The sequence below is a fragment of the Protopterus annectens genome, chromosome 8.part1 (genome assembly GCF_019279795.1).
Source record: "Protopterus annectens isolate FY-2018-M chromosome 8.part1, PAN1.0, whole genome shotgun sequence".
Lineage (NCBI taxonomy): Eukaryota > Metazoa > Chordata > Ceratodontiformes > Protopteridae > Protopterus > Protopterus annectens.
In genome coordinates, this window is record NC_056742.1 from 349,881,607 (window position 1) to 349,906,848 (window position 25,242).

At 45.8% G+C, this 25,242-nt stretch overlaps 1 protein-coding gene across 1 annotated transcript in view; it reads right to left on the bottom strand.

Annotated features, from left to right (window-relative positions):
* Positions 1-25,242, bottom strand: part of UBA2 (ubiquitin like modifier activating enzyme 2) — a 985,116-nt gene that overhangs the window by 474,854 nt on the left and 485,020 nt on the right. The window lies entirely within an intron of this gene.

The following is a 25,242-nucleotide window of genomic DNA, read 5'->3' on the forward strand; positions in this document are numbered from 1 at the left end:
ATCGCATTTAAATCCACTCAGCAAAGTATGGACATAAATGCAGTTGGACATTGTGTGGAAGGACATTAAGTGGTGCACACATGTATTGGATAATTTTGACCAAGTTATTCCATGTCCAGGACACCAAAAACTGTAAAAGATATGGGGTAATACGGTCTGTGAAATCATCTTCTGTTATTCTTTCTACACAGAATTTGAGAAGAGACTTCAGCAGCACATTTATCAACATGTTATTTGCATTAAAAATATGATAATAAGAATTCATTAGCTTAAACATAGTGCAAATTGTCTTTTAAAAATGTACCCTTTTTGCTATAGAACACGTACTTAACTTTACTGGAGACAGATCAGAAAGCAATCTGGAATACAGAAAGCTGTTATGGCAGGTCCAATTAGATGTCACATTACCACAAGGTTTGGAAGAGTTTGTGTCCATTAGATCTGTTTTGAAATTGCAGGGTGCAAAGGAAACAATAAATATTTTATTTTCTAATATTTAATATTTTCAAATGGTGATTAAATATTTTTACATTTTTTAGGTATTGGTGTGAATTACATGGTTTTGCATTAAATCTTTTAGTTCCTGTTTGAATGTTATAAATTCCTATCATGTACAGTCAATGTACATTCTGATGAAGGCTTTCTTTATGGGACAAATGCAAACAAAAAAGCAATTCAATTTAAGTGGAACTTTTTTGTTACATGATGTCTGATTGTAAAGGTGATGAAATTGTTGTCTTGTTTTTAGAACTTAAATGAGCCGGTACTACTGCCATGCACTTGATAAACACTTTGGAGGCTGCAGTGAGTCCAAAGGGTAAGACATGGCTCTAAACTAGTACTACCTCCCAACTGGAAGTGAAGGAAACTCTTGGATGGCATTGCTATTTTTTAAGTTCAAGTAAGCATTTTGATTAACTCTCTAGGGCTCAAAATCTCTCTCATGTACATGTGGAAGGTAGAACTGCACAGCATAATGACCATTTGGAATGTTATTTTCTGAATGTACTGGATGACTGGAATCCAGTATAGACTGGAGGTCCCCTGTCGTCTTCAGTATTAAGATGATACTATAATAAAACCTGGATCCCATCTGGTCTGGTGGACTTCCTGGATTGCTCACTTTTTACAAGAGAATGGCAACCTCCTCCTGAAATTCCACCTTTTTTGCCAGGGCAGCTAACACTACAAACATCAACAAGATGTATTTTACTTCAATGCTGCTGACCTTCTGGAGGTCAAAGAATTTTGGGAGATTTTTGGGAAAGGAGTTTGACATATGGCTATTTCCAGGCTCTCTGTACTACAAGGTCCACCATTCAATTAGAGGGTGATACTACCCAAGCTGACTGTAAGATGGAGTTGAAAAATCCTCTTGAAGGATCTCTTCCTCTGGAGAGATGAGGTCAGTAGGTCAAGATACTCTCTGCCATATCACTTCCAAGGCTTCTACCAACATGGAGTTTTCAGAAAGGGACTGGGGTCGAAGACTCCTCTTCATCAAGATCCATATCTGAGGTGAGAGACTCTGGGATAGAGAGAGAGTCTGTGTGCCTCATCTTACATGTCCTCATCCTTGGGACACTCAGAGTGGAAATGTCTGCATGCTCAAAAACAGAATTTGCTCTAAACAGAATTTTCAGTACTTGGTCTTGCTGGGATAACTGTGATCGACTCAACGCTTCAGTCTGGACAGTGTGTAAGTGTGGCCACAGTGGAAGGTACCTGTGACAAAGCTACAAACCTAGATGGCTTTCTAGAGAAAAACTCCCCCCATCTTGGTATCAGTGAAAAAACAGCTAGCACAGAAGGGATTATAATCATTGTCTGTGTCAGCACCAGTGTCAGCACAGACAAAGTACAGTTTTGTACCTACCATAAATGTAGATGTTCGAGTGTTTACACTGCTGCAGTCATTATACTTGGGTTATCCTGCCGTCAGGCGGTCCCACAGTCGGCCAGAGTTCCAAAGTCTTGGTCCGGCGTCGGTTGCTGTCACTTCTTCCCTGACGTCAATGCGCCAGGGGTATATAAGATGCATCCAACGCCATTTTCTTAAGTTTTTCTTGCCCCAGATGTCAGGTGTCCCCAAGTAGGTAGGCAATACATATTGCTAATAAAACATATATATAAAATAAAAACAATACCTTCAGTTACAAGCAAATACACCACAAAGATTGTAGAGGACAGAAAGGTATAGATAAGTCCAGCTAGGACAGAGGGGATGGAGGGAGCGTAACCTGGACTGCAGCAGTGTGAACACTCGAACATCTACATTTATGGTAGGTACAATATGTTCATCGTGTTACACTGCTGCAGTCATTACACTTGGGTAGAATCCCAAAGCTAAGGCTGGGTGGCTGGTTTATAAAGAGTTAGGATTGGCTATGAGGCCCTGCAGAACTGCAGTGGCAAATCCTGCTCTGGATTTAGAGTAAAGAGGCAAGTGGTAATGCTTGGTAAAGGTGTGCACTCAACTCCAAGTTGCAGCCTCCAAAATTTCCTTGGTTGGTACTCCTCTCAAAAAGGCTGTTGCTCTGGTAGAATGTGGCCTAATGTTATTAGGGACTGATTTTCCATGCTGTGTGTAGCACTACCGAATACAGTGTCCTATCCATTTGGAGATAGTCTGCTTTGAGATAGCCTTGCCCTGTGATCCTTCAGCATATGCTACAAACAGTTGCACAGTTTTCCTGAAAGCTTTTGTTTTGTCCAAGTAGAAGCGTAGCTGCCTGTGTATGTCCAAAGAGTGCAGAAGTTTCTCCCCTTTATTCTGGGGGTTTGGATAAAAAGTTGGCAAATGGATGGTTTGGTTAAGAGCCACACTAGATACCACATTTGGCATAAAGGCAGGGTTTGTCCTTAAAGAAACCCTGTCCTGACGAAAAATTATAAAAGGTTCCACTGCCTTTAATGCCTGTAGCTCTGAGACTCTTCGTGCTGAAGTTACTGCCAGGAACAGAGCTGTTTTCCATGATAAAAATTTTAGATCGGCTGTATTGGCTGGCTCAAAAGGTGGCAGGGTCAGTTTTTCCAAAACAAAATTGAGGTCCCAAGTTGGTGTTGGTGCTCTCCAGGGCAGTCTTATGTTTTTAGCCCCTCCGAGGTACTGCTTTAGTAAGGGATGAGAAAATAAAGGAGGATTCGTGTTGTAATGTGCTGAAATGGCAGAGGCGTGGATCTTAATTGATGAGAAGGATAGGCCTTTGTGTCCAGCATCTCAGTTAAGTATTGTAAAATCTGAGGAATGTTTGGGAAAAGAGGGTCAAGGCTTTGAGCCTGGTTCCAGGCGCAGAATCTCTTCCATTTTTCTGAGTAAGATTTCCTGGTGCTAGGCCTCCTGGCCTCCAAAATGACATCCATAACAGCTTTAGAGAGAGGTGTTGCCTGTTTGACTAATGAATATGCCATGCAGCCAGGTTTAGGGTTTTGAGCTGACCGTGCAGGATCTGATTGTTTTGTTGAGTCAGAAGATGTGAAATTTGAGGCAAAATCCATGCTGGGCCTTGAGCTAAGTTCTTTAAGATTGGGTGCCAGTCTGGAGCAATCAGGATCATCTGTGGTTTTTCTTGTCTGGCTTTTAGGAGTACCTTTGAAAGGAGAGGCAGTGGTGGGAAGGCATAAACTTTTATGCTTTTCCAGCTGAACGAGAGAGCATCCACTTTCCATGCTTGTGTGTGATAAGTCTTTGTGCAGAATTTTTGTAGTTGGCAATTCAGTGGGGAGGCAAAAAGATCTATGTCTGGGCATCCCCAATTTTGCGTTTCCATGCTGAAGATTTGTGGATTCAATTTCCATTCGTGAGGGTCCATGATATTTCTGCTTAGATCGTCTGCCAGAGTATTTTTTTTTTCCTGGCAGGAATTGTGCTTGCAGATGAACTTGATAAGTTAGAGCTGTGTTCCACAAGGTCATGGCTTGCGTGCATAGGGGATAAGAATGAGTGGCCCCTTGCTTGTTTATGTACCACATTACTGTGGTGTTGTCTGTCTTTAATAATAATTGTCCTGGATGCAGAAGGTCCTTGAAAGCTGTTAGGGCATTTTGAACAGCCAACATCTCTTTTTGATTGATGTTAAGATGCATTTGGTCTGTGGTCCACTTGCCCTGAATACATTTCCCCTGCCATGTGTGCTCCCCAGTAGTAATCCGAAGCATCTGTTATTAGTGTCTGCCTGGCTGTGGGTAGAGTCAAAGGCTGACCCTTGTTGAGGAGACATGCCTGTGCCCACCAGCAAAACTCCTGTTGTAGGCAGGGAATTACTGGTATTACTGCTTCTAAACTGAGAGAGTGTTGAGTCCAAACACTTTTTAGGTACCATTGTAATTTCCTCATATGCAGTCTGGCATATGGAATTAGTAGTATGCAGGATGCCATGAATCCCAGGGCCTGCAGAATTTTTCTTGCAGGGAGATGGGACTTTTTTGCCAGTAATTGAAAATATTGAGTCAGTTGTCCTTGTTTGTCTGGCGTGAGATAAGCCATCTGGGCCATTGTATTTAAGCTGGCACTAAGGAATATTATCTGTTGTGAGGGCACTAGTTTTGACTTCTTTTCGTTTACTGTGTACCCTAGAGAAATTAGCAGCCTTTTTACAAACGCCAGATGCTTTAGAAGAATGTCCTTTGTCTCTGCTTGAATTAGGCAGTCGTCCAGGTATGGATATATTTGAATTCCTTTTTGTCTGCAAAATGCAATTACTGGTGCCAGGCACTTTGTAAAGACCCTGGGCGCAGTAGATAAGCCAAAGGGCAGTGCAAAGAAATTGGTAGTGCATTGTACCAGCTTTGAATCTGAGGTATCTTCTGCAATTTTGTCTGATAGGGACATGCAGGTATGCCTCTTTGAGGTCCAGAGTAACAAGCCAAGCCTTGTTGCCCAGCATGGGAAGAAGCTGTTGTAGTGTCAACATTTTGAATTTCGGAACATCCAGGTAAGTATTTAGAGTTGAAAGGTCTAGTATGGGTCTCCAGGCTTTGTCCTTTCTGGGGACCAGGAAGAGTCGAGTAAAATCCTTGTCCTTGTTCCTGCTGTGGTACTTTTTGAATAGCTCTCATGTCCATGAGGGCTGAAATTTGTTTTTGAGCCTCTGCCCATTGATTTTGTGGCAGGTTTGGCATTCCTTTTAGCCTTGGTAAAGTGTGAAAGTGGAACCTGTAACCTTGAGACAATATTCAGAAACCATTTGTCTTGGGTGATTGCCAATTTTGAGGAAAACATGCTAGTTTTCCCCCTAAGGGGACTGCCAAAAGGGAAGTGCTTGGCGTACGAAGGGGGAAGACATTTGGACTGTTTCCTGTATGGTTGAGACATGTCCTCACCTCCTTTTGGGGTTGAGGTACCCCACTGTCGTTGTAGAGCCTTGGGTTTGAGATCTGCCTCTTGGGCATCTGTATCTGCCTCTCTGTGGCCTGACACTGGAAAGGACCAATTCTTTGTAGGCCAATTTCTGTTAAATCGAGGTGGCTGTACCTGTAAGAAATCTTTGACTGTTTGGCACAGATTTAGCTTTATCCTCCATTTTCTTTAACACCTCTTCTGCCTTAACACCAAACAAGGTATCATGCTGTAAAGGAGCATCCAATAATTTTGCCTTAACATGATCAGGTAAACTCTGTTCTTTTAACCAAGCATGTCTTCGAATCACAGAACCTGTAACTGCAGCTCTACAAGAGGCCTCTAAAGAATCAAAACCGCATTGCAGAGTATGTTTTCCCACCTGTTCAACTGCATGCAATAAATCCTGCATTTGTTTATATAGTCAGGAGCTTCTGAGCTTGCAAGCATTTTCTGTTTTAACTGAGCCATTAAATATTGTTGGTACTTAAGCATGTGAAACTGACAATTTAAAGCCCTTACTGCTAAAGTTGCAGAAGTGTAAACTTTCTTCCCCCATCTATCCAGTGCTCTAGAATCTCTGTCAGAGGGGACAGAATTTTTTGCAATGGAAGCCTTAACCCCTTTTGGACCCTGGGAAATAGTTTCTAGATCAGCAGAAGGGTTTTTATAAAGAAACTTGTTCAGAGAACACCATCCACAATATCTAACACAGACGGAATAGCCAGGGGCCTGTGCTGAGGCAATAAAAGGAAGTCCCTAAGCCTTTTCTTGGATTCTGAATAATCCTGACTTTCCCAATGGAAATGCTCCCTCATGGTATGTAAAGTTTCCCCAAAAGAATAATCCTCAGGAGGAGAGGCTGAAGGGATAGATTCTTCAGCATCAGATTCCTCATAGGGGGGTAGAGAGCAACCCTGGTCTGAAGAGGAATCAGAGGAAATGGAAACCTGATCAGAGAAATCATAATCTGTATCCTGCCTAAGCCTTTTCTCAGGAGGGGGATGGGAACCCCTGATTAGAGTACTGAGGTCTTCGGCCATTTTAAGCATCTGTTTCTTAAGCATGGAGGACTGTCCAGGAGAATGCTGTACTTGCTTATTTGTCTTTAATGGTGTTTTTGTCTTGGCTGTTGCTTTAATGGTAGGTTGTGAAGGTCGGAAAACACCCTCAGAAGCCGATGCCTGCTCAGCAGCTCCAGACCCATCTGAGGGATTAGTTTCCATAGGCCCAATACCTTGAGTTTCCAGAGGCCTAGTTGTCTCCACGGGGGAGTCGGAGGCGGCCTGTGGCTCTGAGGTAGCGGGTGTCAGGGGCTGCGAAAGCGTCTCACTGAGAAATGGCGAACCGGCAACTGGCCTAGAAGAGGCTTCGTCATTGGTTTTGGACTTGGATGCCTGTCTTTATCCTTGTCTTTGCGTTTTTTCAGAACTGCGGTCGTCGGTTGATCCGACAGCATAGTATAATAAGAAGTTATGTACCTACCATAACGTTCCATGTTAGTTGTCTTCTCTCGCCTTCTTTCTTGCTTGATGGGTTCGGAGCCGATCCTCGGCTCCACTGCACTGCTAAGCTCGAGTCACTTTTACCAGCTCGAGGCAGCCCCATATCCCATGATGCAAGGCGGTAAGTACCCAGATCTCGTTTGATGACAAAGGGCAATAGCACCAAGCATAAAAACACTTCCAAAGGAAGAAAGAAAAAGTACAGTTTTGTACCTACCATAAATGTAGATGTCCGAACTGGATAGCATCTGCAGTCATAACAACTGGGTTGTCCTGTCGTCAGGCAGCCCTTCAGTCGGCCGGATTCCAAAGTCCGGGTCCGGCTTCGGCTGATGTCGCACTTCACCCGACGTCATCTCTGTTGGTCTTCGGGTATAAAGGCATCAGCCGACGCCATTTTCCTCAGTGTTTCTTGCCCCAGATGCCAGTAGCCCTCTTGTAGGCTAAAAATTTTGGATAAATGCCAATGTTTCCAAAAGGTTAGTGGTAAACACAAAAAATAAGCATGTATGTACATATATACAACAAATACACCATAAAAGACTCCCCCCACCAGCTAGCTATTAGGAGGGTAAACACCCTAGGAGTACCACAGAGGGAAGGAGGAGGGTAATCCTGACTGCAGATGCTATCCAGTTCGGACATCTACATTTATGGTAGGTACAAAACTGTACTATGTCCTTCATGGATGCATCTGCAGTCATAACAACTGGGTAGAATACCATAGCCAACTAGGGGAGGAGGAAGAAACTAGATTATGGTGCGTTTAGGATCCCTTGCAGTACAGCAGTGGCAAACCCTGCTCGGGATCTGGAATATAGAGGCAAATTATAATGCTTGGCAAATGTATGCACGGAGGTCCAAGTAGCCGCCTCAATAATGTCTTTGGTTGCCACTCCTCGTAAAAAGGCTGTGGTAGTGGCTGTTGCCCTTGTAGAATGAGGTCTTACGTTCTGTGGAATTGGTTTTCCATGGAAGGAGTAACAGAATCGTATGCAATTTCCTATCCATTTGGAGATTGTCTGTTTGGAAATAGCTTTTCCTTCCCTTCCTATTGCATAGGCTACAAAAAGCTGATCAGTTTTTCTGCTACTTTTTGTTCTGTCCAGGTAGTAGCGTAGCTGTCTATGTACATCCAAGGTATGCAGTATTCTTTCCCTCTGTTTTGTGGGTTGGGAAAGAAGGTAGGTAGGTGGATTGCCTGGTTTAAAGACACTCTGGATACCACCTTAGGCATAAATGTAGGATTAGTCCTCATGGACACTCTATCTTGATGGAAGATTAGGAAGGGTTGTACTGCCATTAGGGCCTGGAGTTCAGAAACCCTCCTGGCTGAGGTTATTGCCAGTAGGAAGGCGGTTTTCCACGATAGATGCTGTAGGTCTGCTGTTGCTGCTGGCTCAAAGGGTGATAGTGTCAACTTTTCTAGCACAAAGTTCAAGTCCCAAGCTGGTAATGGTGGTTTCCTTGGAGGTTTTACATTCTTGATTCCTCTGAGGAACTGTCTGAGTAATGGGTGTGAAAAACAGGTGGATCAAAGCTGTATTCTGCTGATATAGCTGATGCATGTATCTTGATGGAGGAGTAGGACAGGCCTGAATGTAGAAGTTCTGCCAGATACTCCAGAATGTTATGCATATCTATGTTTGACACATCTTTTCCTCTTTCAGTACTCCAAATGACAAACCTTTTCCATTTTCCTGCATAGTTCCTTCTTGTTGAAGGTCTGCGGGCTTCAAGAATAATGTCTTTAACTCTTTGGGAAAGTTCTGGATTAGCTGCTGCTATGTGATGTTCCATGCAGTCAGTTGCAACGCTTTTAGGTTTGGATGCATGATGCTGTAGTTGTTCTGAGTTAACATCAAAGGCATCAGGGTATTGGCCACATATTGTTCTGAGACATGCTCCTCAGCAGTGGGTACCAGTGTTGTCTTGGCCAGTTTGGAGCTATTAGGATTATCCTTGGGCGTTCTTCCTTGATTTTTAGTAATACCTTGTGTATCAAGGGAATAGGTGGGAATGCATATGCTGTTAGGCCTTTCCAGCTGAAGGAGGCGAATCCACTTTCCATGCTAGTGGGTGGAATGTCCTTGTGCAGAACTTTTGAGCTGGTGATTGAGAGGGAAGCAAATAGATCTATCTGAGGCATTCCCCATTTCTTTGAGATGGTCTTGAAGATGTCCGGTGTAGCATCCATTCGTGGGCATCCGATGTGGTTCTGCTTAATATGTCTGCTAGAGTATTTTCTTTTCCGGTACAAATATTGCCTGTAACTGGATGTTGTAGCTGAGTGCCAGGTTCCACAGCTCCAAAGTCATTCTGCATAGGGGTATGAATGAGTGCCTCCCTGTTTGTTGATGTACCACATGACTGTGGTGTTGTCTGTCCTTATCATCAACTGGCCCTCTTTGAGAAATGGTCTGAAGTTTTGGATTGCCAGTTTTACTGCCAGCATTTCTTTTAGGTTGATGTGCAGGTGAAGTTGATCCTGCGTCCACAATCCTTGCACGCATTTGTCCAGCATGTGGGCCCCGCATCCTAGGTCTGAAGCGTCTGTTGTGATGGTCTGGCTTGCTTGACATCTCCGAAAGGGTAGCCCTGGGTTTGACTGGCATGCTTGAGCCCACCATAAGAACTCCTGTTTTAAGCATGGAATTAGTGGAATTTCTGTTTCTAGGCTGTGCCTGTGTTGGGACCATAAATTCTTTAGGTACCACTGTAGTTTTCTCATATGTAGTCTGGCAAGTGGAACCAAGATTATGCATGATGCCATGAAGCCCAAGGCCTGCAGTACTTTTCTTGCTGTTAACTTGTTCTGTTTTGTTAGTGCCAAGAAGTAAAGAGGAGTTCTCTTTGTTTTCTGCAGTTAGGAAAGCCATTTGTTTTACTGTGTCCAATTCCAGCAAGAATGTCCTTGTCTGGGATGGGATCAGCCTTGATTTTGTAAATTGACTGTGTATCCCAGTGCTTGTAGCAAGTAAATGACCCTTTGTAAATCTGTTGTCAGCTTGCTTTTGTTGTCCCCTTGTAGCAGGCAGTCGTCCAGGTATGGGTAAATTTGAATTCCTGTAGTCTGCAGTGGGCGATTACTGATGCCAGGCATTTTGTGAATACTCTGGGTGCAGTAGATAAGCCAAAGGGCAATGCTGAGAATTGATAATGCTCTGATCCTGCAAGAAATCTGAGGTATCTTCTGCAGATTGGTCGAATGGGGACGTGCAGGTATGCCTCCTTGAGATCTAGAGTTACCAGCCAACACTCCTTGCCCAGCATGGGAAGAAGTTGCTGTAGGGTCAGCATTTTGAATTTTGGGACAATGATGTATGTATTTAAGGTGGACAGGTCGAGAATAGGTCTCCAACTTTTTCCTTTCTTGGAACTAGGAATAGTCTTGAGTACAATCCCTTTCCTTGTTCTGTTGTTGGCACTCTTTCCACAGCTCTCATGTTTGCTAACTGCATTATCTGTTGTAGAGCCTCTGTTTTTGATTTGGAGGTAGATTTGGCATTCCTCTTTTGACTGGTAAAGTGTGGAAGTGGAACCGGTAACCTTGATCTATGGTTTGTAAAATCCACTTGTCTTTTGTGATATAGTGCCAGTTCTTTGAAAATAAGGTTAATTTGCCGCCTAATGGAGCTGCTATTTGTTCCCTGGTAGGCGGATTTAGAGTTAAGTCACTGTGGCTGTGTTGTTGTAGTGGCAGTGGTTGTGTCTGTGCCTCTGTTGTTACCTTGCCACTGTAGTCCTCTGTAGGCACCTCCTCTGGATTGGTTTCTGCCTCTGGAGCGTCTATTCCTGCCCCTTTGGGATCTTGGGCAGTCAGGAAACGACCAATTTTTCGCAGGCCAGTTCCTGCTAAACCTTGCGGGTTGGACCTGCAAGAAATCTTTAACCGTTTGAACAGATTTTGCCTTTTCTTCCATTTTCTTCATTACCTGCTGGGCAGGTGTACCAAACAAGCTGGTCTTATCCATAGGAGCATCTAATAACTTAGCTTTAACATGATCCGGTAAAGCTTGTTCCTTTAGCCATGCATGCCTTCTTATCACTGTGCCAGTCATGGCTGATCTAAATGAAGCCTCCAGTGCATCATAGCCACATTTTAAGGAATGGTTACTAACCTGTTGTATGTTATTTACCATTTCTAATACATATTTCTTATCAATTGATTCATCAGAGGATAGCTTTTCGTTAACTGATCAAGCATAAACTCTTGGTATTGTATCATGTGAAACTGACAGTTTAAAGCTCTAGCTGAGACAGTAGCTCAAGTGTAACCCTTTTGCCCCATCTGTCTAAAGACCTGGCTTCCCTTTCAGAAGGAATAGGGTTTTAGCTGTGGTCGCTACTGCCTTGGGACCCTGGGATATAGTTTCGGGGTCTGCAAGTGGGCCCTTGTAAAGGTGGTGATGAGTGTCTGGTACCCTGTAAAATCTGTCTGGTTTGGCAGGGGCTGGAGGTAAAGAATCTGGTGCAGAGCAGACATCATTGAAGGCATCATCCACTACAGAGAGCACAGGAGGTATAGCTAAGGGCCTGTGTTGTGGAAGGTGCAGAAAGGTTCTAAGTCGTTTTCTGGAGTCTGAGAAATCCTGCTGCTGCCATTGGAACTGCTCTCGCATGGCATGTAAGGTTTCCCCAAAGGAAAATTCTTCTGGTGGGGAGGCAGCTGGAATGGATTCTTCAGCATCTGAGTCTTCAAAATTGGAGAAAGGAGCCTCTGGCTGGTCTGTTATGTCTGATTCATCAGCAGAATCATCAGAGGACACAGGCTCGGGGGGCTCTGCCCTAGGTCTCTTCTCTGGGGGCTGAGAGGCCCTGTCTGGGTGAGATTGAGATCCCTAATTAATGAAATTAAATCTTCTGCCAGAGTAAGCATTTGTGAACTAGAAGAGGGCCGGGTTGTAGGGGGTTTAGCAGGCACTGTTCTAGTAGTTTTGGCTGCTTTGGCCCTGGCAAAGGCCTTAATGGACATGGCTGCTGGAGGCCTAGCAGCACCACGTGCTGGGGTAGACACATCCAAGGGAATGGTGTCTGATAAGTCAGTGGCAACCACCGTAGTGGATAAAATTTCTGAGGCCGATTCAAGAGAAGTAGCAGGGGCCTCGGTGGTAGTGATAGATTCTGCTGTATTTTGAGCAGTTTTCTCGGTTTCGGCCGAAACCGAGACACTCGCGGTTTGCTTAACCATGGTTTCGGCCGAAACCGCGGACCGCGAGTGTCGGTCTTTATCTTTGCGTTTTTTAGCAGTTTGGGTAGTCGGAGGATCCGACAGCATAATATACGCAAAATCAGAACCGAAAAACTGTTCAGCAAACTCCGACCGACGCCTAAGCGTTCGTCGGTTGAAAGAAGCACAGGCCGAACAGGCTGCTACGTCGTGGTCTGGGCCTAAACAAGGCAGACAGTAAGAGTGGAAATCCTTATGAGGTATTTGTTTCCCACAGGTTAAACAATTATTAACTTTTTCTGACATCGGCTGAGGCAAGAAAGAGTCCCCAGCGGGTACTTAGCTTTAGAAGTCTTGAAGTAGTATTCGGTAGAAGTAATCTCTGGATCCGACCGACCGGCACTTGCGAACAGCTTCTGCTTCGCGCCACGGCAAGAAAGACTGAGGAAAATGGCGTCGGCTGATGCCTTTATACCGAGACCAACAGAGATGGCGCCGGGTGAAGTGCGACATCAGCGAAGCGGACCCGGACTTTGGAATCCGGCCGACTGAAGGGCTGCCTGACGACAGGACAACCCAGTTGTTATGACTGCAGATGCATCCATGAAGGACATCTTACAGGATGGAAGAAGGACCAGGTCTGAATGGTCTTCAGCATAATAATTTCTTATAGAAAGGTCTGTCCAGGCCTGGGGGAAGGAGGGAGGGTCGCAAGAAAGAAGGCGAGAGAAGACAACTAACATGGAACGTTATGGTAGGTACATAACTTCTTAATGTTAAGTTGTCAATCTCGCCTTCATTCTTGCTTGATGGGACCGCGTCCCTAGCACCTCTATCCTGGGTGGCTCAATGGAACAGACTCTTGAGGACTGTAGAACCAAAACTGGCTCTGTCCCTGGAGGCCAAGTCCAATTTGTAATGGGAAACAAAAGTATGAGGAGTGGCCCAAGTGGCCGCTGCACAAATAGTGTCTAAAGGAAGTCTAGCTTGAAAGGCTGTAGAAGTAGCTAAGCTCCTAGTTGAATGTGCTTTAGGTTTTGAGCACAGCTGTTTTCCCGTGAGCAGATAAATTTCAGAGATGACCAAGAAAGCCATCTAGACAAGGTCACTTTAGAGACAGGAAGGCCTTTCTTATTATCCGCATAGGAAACAAAAAGTTGATCAGATTTCCTAAATTTTTTTGTTCTGTCCAAATAATATCTGAGTTAACGGTGGACATCAAGATAATGTAGTTTTTGTTCGGCTCTGTCTGAATAGTTTGGGAAAAATACAGGGAGATCAATGGATTGATTCAAATTGGTCTTTGAGGCGACCTTAGGTAAAAAGGTCGGATTAGTTCTCAATGATACTCTGTCTTTGTGAAAAACCAAATAGGGGGGTCGAACCGATAGAGCATGAAGTTCAGACACCCTCCTGGCCGATGTAATAGCCACTAGGAATAAAGTTTTCCAAGAAAGAAATTTCAGGGAACAAGAAACAGCTGGCTCGAAGGGGGGAAGAATCAAGGATGTCAGCACTAAATTTAGATCCCACTGAGGAGGAGGATTCCTGATTGGAGGCTTTAGCAGGAAAATTCCTTTCAAGAAGGCCCTACAGAGCCTATGGGACATAATATTGTGATCTGCAATCCCGACATGAAAGTTCGAGATAGCAGCCAATTGAACTCTGACTGTGGAAGAAGAGGAGCCTGCATGAAAAATCTCTGCTAAGAAGTCCAGGACTGCCTGAACAGGGGCAGTGAAAGGATCAATATTCTTGGCCTAAGCACAATAAGAGAAACGTTTCCATTTGCTTGCATAAATCCTCCTGGTAGAGGATTTTAAAGAAGCTACTATGATGTCTCTAACAGGGTTAGAGATCAAAGGAAGCCTGGTTAAGGAAGGAAGTGGAGCAACCATGCTGTGAGGTTGAGAGAAGGGATAGACCGGTGCAGCTGACCGGATTGGTGAATCAGAAGATCTGGCACTGGGTCCAGATGCCACGGCTGCACCAAAAGGTGACGATGGAGGAACGGGAACCAAACTTGTCGAGGCCAGTAAGGAGCAATGAGAATCAATTTGGCTCTCAAAACGGTTGCTTTCTGGATAACTTGAGGGATCAGAGGAAATGGAGGGAAGGCATAAAGAAGTCCCTGGGGCCAATCCTGGGTCAGAGCGTCTCTGGGGGGATGGCCTGGAAGAGGAAGAAAGAGAAGAAGTCTGGGCATTTGCTGTTTTGGGGAGTAGCAAAAGATCGCAACATGGGCGACCCCATTCCAGAAAAATCTCTTCCGCTATAGATTGCTTGAGAGACCACTCGTGAGGCATGAGAATAGCTCTGCTCAATCTGTCCGCTACAATGTTGGTTTTCCCAGGGATATGCGTTGCTACCAGAAACCGATGAGAGGAGATTGCCCATTGCCATAGTCTGAGCGCTTCGACACAAGGGGTAGGACTTGGTTCCGCCCTGTTTGTTGATATACCAAACTACAGACATGTTGTCTGTGTGGACTGCAATTGTCCCTACGGGAAGAAAGTCGTTGAGGGCTTGCAACGTTAAAAGCACTGCTCTCATCTCCAGGACATTTATGTGCAGGTGGTACTCGAACGGCTGCCACGTCCCATGAACCATCCTGCCCTGATAATGACCCCCACCCGATCAGGGAGGCATCCGTGGTGACAGTGGCTACCGGGATGGGGTACAAAGTGTCTGCCTTGGTGAACCTGGGAGATGTGATCCACCAAGCAAGATGATCTTTGCAAGTCTGTGTCACCAGAATCTGGTGGCGCATTGAAGTTGTTGGTACGACCACTGTGTGAACAGCAACTACTGTAGAAGGCGCATGTAGAAGCGAGCCAGGGAAGAAGAGTAATGGCCGCAGCCATGAGGCCTAATACCTTTAGAACCATTATGGCCTGTATTTTCTTGTTGGCTAGAATGATCCTGACATGACTTTGAATGTCTGAAACTCTTTGATCTGTAAGGGTAGCTGACATCCGAACAGTGTTTAAGTTTGCGCCTATGAAAGTAATAGACTGGCAGGGCGATAAGGATGACTTTTCGAAATTTATCGAGATGCCCAAAAGAGTACAAAGCTTTATTGTGTAATCCCTGGCTTGAATAAGCTGATGCCTGGTGGTGGCTGAAAGGAGCCAGTCGTCGAGATACGGAAACACCTGGAATCCTTGACGTCTCAGGTGAGCCGTGACCACTGCCATGCATTTGGTGAACACTCTGGGGGCTGTAGTGAGACCAAAGGGCAGGGGTCTGAACTGGAAATGACTGGACCCCAGCCGAAAGCGGAGAAATCTCCTGGAGCGTCTGTGAATTTTGATGTGATAGTACGCATCCTGAAGATCTATTGAGCACATCCAGTTGTCCTTCTGTAAGAAGGGCAGAATTGACTGAAGAGTGACCATTCGAATCTTGTCTTCCTCACAGACTTGTTGAGTCTGCTGAGATCCAATATTGGTCTCCAGTCTCCGTCTTTTGGGGACCAAAAGAACCTTGAGTAGATTCCGGCTCTGAATGGTCTGTTGTAACTGGCTGAATGGCTCTTTTGCAGTAGTTTTGAGACTTCTAACTCTGCAATTTCCCTTAGACCGGTGGTACATCTGGAAGGGAATTTGAGGGGTAGAAAGGACTTTCCTCGAAAGGAATTATGTAACCCTTGGATATGATCGACTGTACCCATCTGTCTTGAGTAAGGGAGTGTCAGGCTTCTCGGTACAGTGATAATCTTCCCAGACTGCCTCCAAGGAGGGACAGCCGGGCAACATCTCAGGGATGCTGAAAGGGCTTGTCAGAAAGAGGCTCTCTGTTTCCCTGGTTTTGGACCTCCTCTGCCTCTAGAGCGTCTGTTGTTGTTACCCCTCTGCCTCTAGGGGTAAACTGACCACGTGAATCCGGGCGTGACTCCTTGGGATTTATGGAACCACATTTTGCCACCTTTCTGTCCTTTGGGGTAAGGTCTAGAAGGGGTGGAAAACGGACTCCTACGGCAGAAAGAGTCTTGCCGTCCTGCTCACACCTGGTCAAAGTTTCCTTCACTTGAGGGCCAAACAAAGCTGACCCATCAAAGGGAGAATTTGTGAAGGGCCTTAAAGGGATCTGCAAAGTCACATAGCCGCATCCAGGCTTGGCGTCTAAGAGCCACACCTGTACCTGCGGCCTACCGCTCCATCAGCAGCATATGATATTAGCCGCATGGAGGAGTTTGCAATGGAATTAAGGGTTCCTAGCTGCGAAGCAATTTTTTCCTGAGCTCCTGCAGCTGTAGGATCCTGTACAACATCACCTAGCTCCTTAAGGATATCCCTTTGGAGTCTGGTGAAGTGACAAAGGTAATTCAGCGAACGCATAGCAAAGGTCGCTGAGGAAAACATCCGCCATACCTATCCATGGTCCTAGAGTCCTTATTAGGAGGATGGAGATGCGGAAGGATCTGCAAGTTCCTTCTTGGTGGCAGCAGCCACCACCATGGCATCAGCGGGGACACCCTTAGTGAGGAATTGCTTATCACACGGGGCAGTAATAAATTTTGAAGGCCTCCTAGGGATTGGCTCTACAGAGTCAGGAGCAGCCCACGCCTTCGGCAATAACCTGCATAAGGGGTCGAAGGCGGAGACACCCAGGAGGTGGAGGGCCGAGATCCAAACGCCTCTAGGTATACTGACTCATCCTCAGAGGGATTATTGGTGGGCCAGTTTCCCTCTGTCTAAGGAGTTCTAGGATGTCTGAGAAGGAGACATCCTCAGAGGGGATCTTGGGGATCCCTCTGACTCATCAAAGTCAGTATCTGAAGTGATAGACTGGGAGTCTACATGTTTCCTCTTACAAGTCCTCTTCCTAGGAGGATCTCCGAAACATCAGGAGAATCCTCGGAAGAGGGGAAATTCCCAATGGGGAAACCTGAGGCGGAGGATCTCTGGGTCCTGTAGCAAGAGAAGTGGCAGAGATGTCAACAGGCACTATAGAGGGAGGAGCTAAGGGAACAGACTGCTGGCTGATACCAGTGGCCAGCACACTCTTCATCACCTCGAATGCTCCCTCCCAGGAAGGTCCGAGAGAACCCGTTCAAGAGCTAGGAACTCCAGGGACCACCGAAGGGAAGTCTCCGAGGCAGATGTCGGAGCCGAGCTCACCAAGGCCGAGGCTCCAAGGGAAGAGCGGGTTCGGACAAGGGTCCGATGCCACTCACCCCTCGGAGGAGACCATGGAAGCCCGCCACGAATCCCTCTAAGGAAGGTCTCAAGAGGAGATAAGAGTAGAGGCTGAAGGAACAGAAGGGGTATCTGTCCCTCAGCCGTAGCAGTAACCATTCGAAGACTCCAACTCCAAGCTCTGGGGTAGAGTTGAAGGAGGAACTGCAATGGGGTGTGGACCAATAGCCGTCTGTTGAGACGGACTATGTAACATTTGGGCCAATGCCTGTGACTTAAGTAATCTACTGACCACTCTCTCTAAATCATGGTCAGAAAGCCTGGATGACCTTGAAGATCGGCTCCGATGGCTCCGCCCGAGAGGAGAGGTGAAGCCGAGCCGAAGTATCGGCTCCAAGGAAGGAGACCTAGACCTCTTCCTCGGGAGCCATCGGAACCGATGAAACTATTGAACCTGTCGGAGCCGACAACTTATCGGAGCCTACAGGTAGCCTCGATGCATCGGCTCCAGCCGGAGCCGATACAGCCACAAAAGTAACGGTGTCGGAGCCGATCGGAGCCGACACCGATGCCTGAGCCACATGGTGGTCGGAACCGATAGGAGCCGACACCGAAGTGGTCGAACCAGAATCGGCACCGATAGCCATCGGTGCCGAAGGCTTAGTTAAGCCAGAATCGGCTTGAGTCGGAGCCGAGGCCGCAGGCTTGGACACAGAAGCCTGGGCCTTGGAAGACTTAGCAGTCTTGGATGGAGCCGACTTAGCCGGAGAGCCCTCCGGCTTAAGAAGGCCCCTCAATATCAACTTATTTCTTCTTTCCTGCAGGACTCTCTGTCTGAAAGAATGACATATAGCACAGGAGTCCTGCAGGTGAAGAGGCCCCAGGCAATACAGGCAAGAAGTGTGACCGTCTGTCAGAGACATCTTCTGACAGCACGAGTCACACTTCTTAAAGCCTGAGACCCTCTCTTTAGACATGGTGTAAACACAGACACACACACCAGTCAAAGAAATTAAATTAAATATACCAAAAGGTATAACTAGAAACACACACACACACCTAACAGGGGTGGATGGGTGAAAGTCTGACTAAAAAAATAAGAAGAGACAGAGAAATTTCTGTCAGAAAATGTTTAAAACTAAATAAAACTAACAATTAAGGGTTTTTTTGTTAAAAGGGGCTAAAATAGCAAAGTAGCAAATCACTTACCAGGAGCTGGTAAAAGGAGGACCTCATCAGCGAAGCGGCAAACGAGATCTGGGTACTTACCGCCTTGCATCATGGGATATGGGGCTGCCTCGAGCTGGTAAAAGTGACTCTCGAGCTTAGCAAGTGCCGAGTCGGAGCCGAGGATCGGCTCCGAACCCATCAAGCAAGAATGAAGGCGAGATTGACAACTTAACATTTGAACCTTCGGCCAAAGTAGTGCAAAGCAAAATCAAAACGTCGTTTTATAGTGCGTTTGTTAAATCTAGCATAAAACAGACAACTAGTGACGTCGTGATCAGGGCCTAGGCATGGAATACAGTAAGAGTGGAAGTCCTTTTGAGGTGTTTGCTTTCCCACAAGAAATACAATTATTAACTTTTTCTGACATCGGTCTGAGGCAAGAAAAAAGTTTCCCCAACGGGGTACTTAGCTTTATTGAAGACTTCGGATCTGAAATTCAACTTGCGAAAGTACAATTTTGTACCTACCATAAATGTAGATGTTCGAGTGGTTATGCTGCTGCAGTCATCACACTTGGGTTATCCTGCCGTCAGGCGGTCCCGCAGTCGGCCTGAATTCCAAAGCCTTGGTCCAGTGTCGGTTGTCGTCACTTCTTCCCTGACGTCAGTGCGGCAGGGGTATAAAAGAGGCAGCCGACGCCATTTTCTTCAGTTTTTCTTGCCCCAGATGTCAGGTGCCCCAAACTAAGAAGGCAAAATAAGAAGTTTGCAAAACATACCCTAGTGCAAAACAATGGTACTAGTTGTAAGCAAATACACCATATAGACATGCATCCCAAAGGTTGAAGTACATGGAGGTATAAGAAAAGCCTTGTTAGGTAGAGGGGATGGAGGGAGGGTAACCTGGACTGCAGCAGCATAACCACTCGAACATCTACATTTATAGTAGGTACAAAACTGTACTATGTTCATCGTGCTATGCTGCTGCAGTCTTCACACTTGGGTAGAGTCCCAAAGCTATGGTTGGGTGGTAGGAGCTAAACTGGGTTAGGTGCAGCTAAGATGCCCTGCAGAATTGCAGTGGCAAACCCAGCTCTGTTTTTTGAGTATAGAGGAAGGTGGTAATGCTTGGTGAAGGTGTGCACTGAACTCCAGGTAGCTGCCTCCAGAATGTCCTTTGTTGGGACTCCTCGGAGGAAGGCTGCTGAGGTTGCTGTAGCCCTGGTGGAGTGAGACCTAATACTAGCAGGCACTGCTTTCCCATGGTGTGAGTAGCAAAAGCGGATGCAATGTGCTATCCATTTGGAGATGGTCTGTTTTGAAATAGCCTTTCCTTCTGAGCCTGGTGCATAGGATACAAGGAGTTGGTCAGATTTTCTGAAGGCCTTTGTCTTGTCCAAATAGTAACGTAACTGTCTGTGAATGTCCAAAGAGTGAAGACGACTTTCTCCTTTATTCTGTGGGTTTGGAAAAAAGGTGGGCAAGTGTGTGGTCTGATTGAGAGCCACACTGGATACTACCTTTGGCATGAAGGAAGGGTTGGTGCGTAAAGATACTCTGTCCTGATGGAAAATGATGAAAGGTTCCACTGCCATAAGTGCCTGCAGTTCTGAGACTCTGCGTGCTGAGGTGATAGCTAGCAGCAGGGCTGTCTTCCATGACAAGTATTGAAGCTCTGCTGAAAAGGCTGGTCCGAAAGGAGGAAGTGCTAATTTTTCCAGAACAAAATTTAGATCCCAAGTTGGAGTTGGTGGTTTTCTGGGGGGGGGGTCTTATATTTTTTGCCCCTCTGAGAAACTACCTTAGCAAAGGATGAGAGAAAATGGGAGGAACCGCATCGTACTGAGCTGAAATGGCTGAAGCATGGATCTTTATGGATGAGAAAGAAAGGCCTGTGTGTAGCATCTCAGTTAGATACTGAAGTATGTGCGGGATATTTGGGATGCCAGGATTTAGGCTTCTGGCCTGGCTCCATACACAAAATCTCTTCCATTTGTCTGAGTAATTTTTTTCTGGTGCTGGGCCTCCTGGCCTCCAAAATGACATTCTGAACGTCCTTTGAGAGGTTGTTTGATAATTTAAGGTATTTTCCATGCAGCTAGATTTAAGGTTCTTAGTTGACTGTGAAGGATCTGAGAGTTTTGTTGAGTTAACAGCAGAGGGAATTGAGGTTAAGATCCATGGAGGGCTGCGAGTCAAGTTTAGTAGTAGTGGGTACCAGTGTTGACGTGACCAGTCCAGAGCAATGAGGATCATCTGTGGTCTCTCTGATCTGGCTTTCAGTAATACCTGGGTCAGTAGAGGCAGAGGTGGGAAGGCGTAGACTGACGATGCTGTCCAACTGAATGATAGGGCATCCACTTTCCAGGCCAGGGGATAAGTCCTTGTGCAAAATTTTTGTAGCTGGCAATTGTTGGTTGAGGCAAACAAATCATGTCTGGTGGTCCCCACCTTTGAGCTTTCATTGAGAATACTTGTGGGTGTAGTCTCCACTCGTGAGGGTCTGTCAAATGTCTGCTTAATTTGTCTGCCAAAATGTTTTCTTTTCCTGGCAGGAATTGTGCTTGCAGTTGTACTTGGCAAGTTAACGCTGTGTTCCACAAGTCCATTGCCTGTCTGCATAGTGGGTAGGAGTGCGTTCCTCCCTGTTTATGTACCACATAACTGTGGTGTTGTCCTTCCTTATTAGAAGTTGTCCTGGTTGCAAGAGGTCCTTGAAGGCTGTTAGTGCATTTTTTTACAGCTAGCATCTCCTTTTGATTGATGTGTAGTTGCCTTTGTTTTGCAGACCATTTGCCCTGTATGCATTTGTCCTGCCATGTGTGCACCCCAAGCGTAGTCTGATGAATCTGTTGTCAAGGTTTGGTTTGCTGGAGGTGAGACAAATGGAAGGCCCTTGTTTGCTTGGCATGCTTGAGCCCACCATAGAAACTCTTTTTGAAGGCAAGGAATAAGAGTTATACTTGCTTCGAGGCTATGTCTGTGTTGGGACCATACACTTTTTAGGTGCCATTGTAGTTTTTTCATATGCAGTCTTGCATATGCAATTAGTTGAATGCAGGATGCCATGTACCCCAATGCCTGCAGGAATTTCCTTGCAGTGAGCTGGGTAGAAGTTGCCATCTTTTTGAAGTACTGAGCCAGTTGTTTTTGCTTGTCTGGCGTGAGGTAAGCCATCTGGGCCGTTGTATTCAAGCTGGCACCCAGGAAAATTATTTCTTGTGAGGGTATTAGTTTTGACTTCTTTTTGTTTACTGTGTACCCTAGGCAACTTAGCAACTTTGTTACAAATGCCAGATGCTGCAGTAGGATGTCTTTGCTGTCCGCTTGGATCAGGCAGTCGTCCAGATATGGATATATTTGTATTCCTCGCTGTCTGCAGTATGCAATTACTGATGCCAGGCATTTCGTGAATACTCTGGGCGCAGTAGATAAGCCAAAGGGCAATGCAGAGAATTGATAATGCTTTGTACCTGCCAAAAAACTGAGGTATCTTCTGCAATCTTGTCTGATAGGGACATGCAGGTATGCCTCTTGGAGGTCCGTTATCAGCCAAGACTCCTTGCCCAGCATGGGAAGAAGCTGCTGTAGTGTGAGCATTTTGAATTTGGGAATGTCCAGGTACGTGTTTAGAATTGAAAGGTCTAAGATGGGTCTCCAGGCTTTGTCCTTTCTTGGTACTAGAAAAAGTCTTGAGTAAAATCCTTGACCTTGCTCCTTTGCAGGTACCTTCTGAATTGCTTGCATGTTCATGAGGACTGAAATTTATTTTTGTGCCTCTGCCCATTGGTTTGTTGGCAGATTTGGCATGCCTCTCATTCGTGGTAAAGTGTGAAAATGAAATCTGTAGCCTCGGGTAATAATATCCAGAACCCATTTGTCCTTTGTTATGATGTGCCAATTTTGTGGGAAAAGAGCCAGTTTTCCTCCTAGAGGTGCTGCCTGGGCAATTTTGCTTGGCAGGCCAAGAGGAAAGTCATTGAGTTTGTTTTCTGAAGGGTTGAGATCTGTCGTCTCCCCCTCTTTGATTTGTTGTTTGCCATTGTCTAAGCCTGAAGGTACCTTGTGGCTGGCCTCTGCCCCTAGGGCATCTGTACCTGCCCCTTTGGGGTCTGTCTGAAGCAGGAAAGGACCAGTTTTTTGATGGCCAGTTTCTGCTGAAACGAGGAGGTTGTACCTGTAAGAAATCTTTAACTGTTTGCATTGATTTTGCCTTTTCTTCCATCTTCTTTAAAACTTCCTCTGCTTTGACACCAAATAATGCATCCTTTTGCAGTGGAGCATCCAGTAACTTTGCTTTGACACGTTCTGGTAAGATCTGCTCTTTTAGCCAAGCATGTCTACGTATTACAGACCCTGTGACTGCTGCTCTACATGAGGCCTCCAAAGAATCAAAACCACACTGCAATGTATGTTTTCCCACTTGTTCTGCTGCCTGCAACAAATCTTGCATCCCTTTGAAATCTAGTTGATCTGTTTGAGGGATCATTTTCTGTTTTAACTGAGTAAGCAAGTACTGCTGGTATTTAATCATGTGGAATTGGCAGTTTAATGCCCGCATTGCCAAAGTGGCAGAGGTATACACTTTTTTCCCCCATCTTTCTAATGCCCTGGAATCTCTTTCCGCAGGTAGTGGATTCTTAGCAGTAGAGGCCTTAACCCCTTTGGGACCCTGGGAAATGGTTTCTGGGTCTGCAGCAGGGCTTTTATATAAAAACTTGTGAGAGTCAGGGACTTGGTAGTATCTGTCTGGTTTAGGTGGTGCTGGAGGTAAGGAATCTGGATTTAAACTGGATTCAGTGTAGACATCATCCAGAATGTCTAGGGGTCTATGCTGAGGTAGAAGAAGAAACTCACGGAGTCTTTTCTTGGAGTCAGAGTAATCTTGTCCTTCCCAGTGGAAATGCTCTCTCATGGTGTGCAGGGTTTCCCCAAAAGAGAGTCTTCCGGGGGGAAAACAGAGGGAATAGACTCCTCAGCATCTGAGTCTTCATAGAGAGGGAAAGGGTAATCCTGTTCCTCAGAGTCTGCTGAGGAAATGGATTCCTGGTCAGAAGGAGGTAAATCTTCCTCCAGTCTAAGCCTTTTGTCAGGAGGGGGCTGGGAACCTCTGATAAGGGTAATCAGGTCCTCCGCCATTTTGAGCATCTGATTTTAGGCATAGGGGCCTGTGTGGGAGTCTGTGGACCCAGTTTCTTAACCTTTGGAAGCTTAGCGTATGACTTAATGGAGAGAGTAGTCGGTTTAAAGACGCCTTCTGAAACCGAAGGCCTGTCCATAGTCTCCGGATTGCCGCCAGGGCTGGCATCCGCAAGTAGAGGAGGAACCGGCTCCAGTGGCCCAGCAGATTCTGACTGAGAGGTAGTCATATTTTCTAAATCTGCGGTAGTCAGGGGCTGTGTAGGTGCCTCACTAAGTACCGAAGATCCGGCGGCAGGTCTAACAGAGACCTCGGTATCTGGTCTAGGTCTAGGCTGCTGGTCTTTGTCCTTGTGTTTTTTAAACATAATGGCTGTCAGAGGTTCCGACGACATATGTAGTTGAATTTTCTGCCAAAATAATGTCGGGCGGAATCAGCCCGACGCTTAATAGTGCGTTTATTGAACCTAGCGCAAAACCGACAACCAGAAACGTCGTGGTCTGGGCCTAGGCAAGGAATACAATAAGAATGAAAATCCTTATGAGGTATTTGCTTCCCACAAGAAATACAATTATTAACTTTGTCTGACATCGGTCTGAGGCAAGAAAAGTTTCCCCAACGGGGTACTTAGCTTTATAGAAGACTTCGGCTGAAATTCTGTTCGAAAATCTCAGGAGCTGGCCAACCGGCACTTGCGAACTGCTTCTGCTTCAGGCACCGCGCGGCAAGAAAGACTGAAGAAAATGGCGTCGGCTGCCTCTTTTATAACCCTGCTGCACTGACGTCAGGGAAGAAGTGACGACAACAGACGCCGGACCAAGGCTTTGGAATTCAGGCCGACTGCGGGACCGCCTGACGGCAGGATAACCCAAGTGTGATGACTGCAGCAGCATAGCATGATGAACATCTGCTTTTGCTTCGGGCACCGTGCGGCAAGAAAGACTGAAGAAAATGGCGTCGGATGCATCTTATATACCCCTGGCGCACTGATGTCAGGGGAAGAAGCGACAGCAACCGACACCGGACCAAGACTTTCGAACTCTGGCCGACTGCGGGACAGCCTGACGGCAGGATAACCCAAGTGTAATGAATGCAGCAGTGTAACACGATGAACATCACTGACATCCACAAGTACTGGGGTTGATACCAAAGCCAAGTGGTCTTTGTTATCAAGGAATCAAATGCTGTCAGAGCTGACACTGTCAGCAGCCCTAAGGGGCTGGTTCTGATCTCAGTATTAATACATGGATGCACTGACAACCCTGCACCTGGTGACTCTTGGCACGGACAGTGCTGACACTGAGATCATCAGTGCCAAGGCATCAATGACACAGGAAAAATTTCTGGCAGTGCTGATGCCAAAAACATTGGCTCCATAAACTGTTACAACACTTCTAGAGTTGAAACATGGCCTGGGGTAGAAACAGATAAAGTGGATGGTTGGGAATCCTTTCTGGCTGCCCTGGAAATAGAGGGAACCCAAATTACTCCAAGGAGAGTTTTACTTCAAATTGCTCTTTTGCTCCCATCTTACTGTCTTCATTATGCCAATCTATTAAACCACAACATCCTTTTATCTGCAAGATTTCCTTTCTAAACCAAATGATGAGTCATAACAGCACAAGCCAAACTCATGCTACATTAAGTTTTTTTTTTTGCTTGTATTAATCCAGAATAGGTGTACAATGACAAGTCTGCACAACATTCATGATGTTGCATGACTGAAGGCTCTCCAACAGTGCCAATGACTTGCCAGAGATCTTCTGCTGAATGCCATTC